At 36.3% G+C, this 3001-nt stretch overlaps 1 pseudogene; it reads left to right on the top strand.

The window, feature by feature from the left end:
• The first annotated feature begins 278 nt into the window (after positions 1–278).
• LOC108491338 lies at positions 279–1215 on the top strand (annotated as a pseudogene).
• Positions 1216–3001: the final 1786 nt, after the last annotated feature.

The raw sequence follows: 3001 nt of genomic DNA, 5'->3' as shown, positions 1-3001 counted from the left end.
TTTCAATATAACAAAACAAAAATGAGCTTATTACCACAAATTAAGATAGAATTCACACAAACAATAGGATGCAAAGGCAAGAGAGATTTCCACTAAACTTAATAGAATTTTGAAATTGTCTGAACACTCAACACTGGAATGAACTAACACTTCGATAGGTGAAAAAATGGTAGGAAGGAATCATGGAAGATAAAGAATGCCTATTTAAAGATGGAATAGAGAAGTGATGGCTACCTGAGTTCTACTTTCATGGTTTCTGAATATCTGCTTACTTGTCAAGGAGAAAAGTCTCTGGCATGGAATGAGAAAACCACACAGAAGTATTACAGTTCCTCCTGATGGGCCTCTCAGATGATCCTCATTTACAGCCCCTCCTCTCTGGATGTTCTTGTCCATGTCACAGTGCTTGGGAAACTGCTCGTCATCTTTGCATGACTCCCATCTCTACACCCCTATGTACTTCTTTCTCTCTAGCTTTTCCTTTGTGGATATCTTTTTCACCTCTACTACTGTCCTGAAAATGCTTGTTAGCATCCAGGCACAGAGGAAACACATCTCGTACTTAGAATGTCTTATACAGGCATACTTTTTTATGGCTTTGGCTGGAAAGGATAACCTCCTACTGGCAGTGATGGCTTTGGACCGTTTTGTGGGTATCTGTCACCCCCTAAAACTACACAGTCATCATGAACTCTCACTTATGTGGACTCCTAATTCTGATTTCATGGATCTTTCCTCTCTTAGCCTCCTTGCTTCATTTTCTACTGATGAAACGACTGACCTTTCCCATAGGAATTGAAATCCCCAATTTCTTCTGTGAAAACTCAGATTCTCAAGGTGGCCAGCTCTGAAACTCTCATCAATAACATCTTTGTGTATGTGTCTACTGACCTGCTGCGTGTGTTTCTTGCCACTGGCATCTTCTTTTCTTACTCTCAAATTGTCTCATTCTTATTGAAGATGTCCTCCACTGTTAACACACTTAAAGTTTTTTCCACATGTGGGTCTCACCTTTGTGTGGTCTGCTTGTTCTATGGAACCACACTTGGTGTTTAACTCAGTTCTGCTGTGACCCATTCTTCCCAAGGAAGCACCATTGCCTCAGTGATGTATACTGTGGTCACTCCCATGCTGAACCCCTTCATTTATAGCCTGAGGAACAAAGATATGAAGGGGGCTCTGGGAAAACTATTCAGAACAGTCTCTTGTCCTTGAATGATCAGTGCCCAAAGAATTAGTTGCATCTTCTAATAAAAATGGGGTGGATCTTGATATCCTATTTATCTCCTCTAAAATATCTGCAATTCATTTTCTTTTCCCAGAACATCATTTCTTTGATTTATATATTTTTGCTTGTATTTATTTCTGCTCATCCTCTTCCATAACTATTTCTTCTAAAATTTTTTCTTTATATGGGTCTCAATGTTTCTTTCTTTGTAGGATTTTGTAAAGTATATTTTAGAATTTTTAATTTGAGATTCCAATCACTTGTAACAAATTTTGAAGTGATTTGCTCAAAAAATATCTTCTTGACTATTAAAGTTCTTTTCTTTAAGTTAGACATCTTTATATCTCATCCCCATGAAATGGAATGAAATCATACAGCAGCCAAAGGAGAGTGTTTGGCACAGCAGCTATCTGCTGTTACTTTATATGTATGATTATGAAGTAGTGCACCTTTCATTCAAGGTGCTTCTTCTTATTCCCCCAATTTCTGAAATGGAGTGTCTGAAATTGCAATATACAATGACCTATGAATTGACACTGAGGCTACATGACTATCTACCAACAGTTATATATAAACAGTTACTTGAATAAATGGCTCTTCTGCCTTTTTAAGAATAGTGATTGAATTTTCAATGCAAAAGATGCAACCTGCCTTTAAATTCTTATTACTCATGTACTTCAGGTGATTTAACACTTTTGAAAATAGTGCTTCATTTTTTAAATATTTTTCTTCTTTCCTTCTTTCACATGACTATCTACCAACAGTTATATATAAACAGTTACTTGAATAAATGGCTCTTCTGCCTTTTTAAGAATAGTGATTGAATTTTCAATGCAAAAGATGCAACCTGCCTTTAAATTCTTATTACTCATGTACTTCAGGTGATTTAACACTTTTGAAAATAGTGCTTCATTTTTTAAATATTTTTCTTCTTTCCTTCTTTCTTCTTTCCTCTCATCATTGCTTCCTTCCTTCTTTACTCTTAGCTCCATTATGTCGAATGTCAATTAATGCATTCCTTTGTACATTTAAGGAATATCTCATTGCAAGTACATAACACAAAACTGGCAATTTATTCAAGTAACTCTTTATATATAACTGTTGGTAGGTATTTGAATAAATTGCCTGTTTCGGGATGTTGTTACAAGACATGTTATGCATATACAAACACATTTATTTGCTTAAGGGCACTTGTGTAGGTCACAAATCTCTTTCTAGAAATGAAAGACTACATATATGACAATATTCCTATAGCATATTATCTAATAATGTTGCAGTCATCTACTTTTTAAGTCTACTCTGTGTTATTAACACAGTGATAAAGTGGTCTTACATTACATATCTCTGAATCTTTCCTTATTAAGGATAACAAGACTATATTGTTTATAAATATTAGTATATATATATATGCATATATATGATTTTAAACAAACTTGTCACATGGTAGTTTTATATTTAACTTCTTAATGCTTTGCCAAACTATTGTAATAAAACCTGGCACATTTTGCAAATAAATCTTGTGATATCTTTTCATCCTTTTTATTGTATCTGTGTCCTGATTGGCTGGTTCCTCCAATGGTCAGGGCCTGACACAGAGCTGGAAGTAGGAAGGGAAGCTAGGAGCCACCTTAGGATTGAAGCCGGGAGCTGCAGGTACAGCATGATGGTTTAGGAAACTCACAGCCAGTGCAGCAACTCAAAGACAGAATGGACTGACTCCCTGTGGACCTGGGGCAAGATCCCTGGCCTGGAGGCATGAGCGAGTGCTAGGGG

Source organism: Nannospalax galili, unplaced genomic scaffold (genome assembly GCF_000622305.1).
Source record: "Nannospalax galili isolate Female #2095 unplaced genomic scaffold, S.galili_v1.0 scaffold1642, whole genome shotgun sequence".
NCBI classification, from domain to species: Eukaryota; Metazoa; Chordata; class Mammalia; order Rodentia; family Spalacidae; genus Nannospalax; species Nannospalax galili.
The sequence above is the reverse complement of the archived record's forward strand: the minus strand, read 5'-3'. Positions and strand labels throughout refer to the sequence as shown.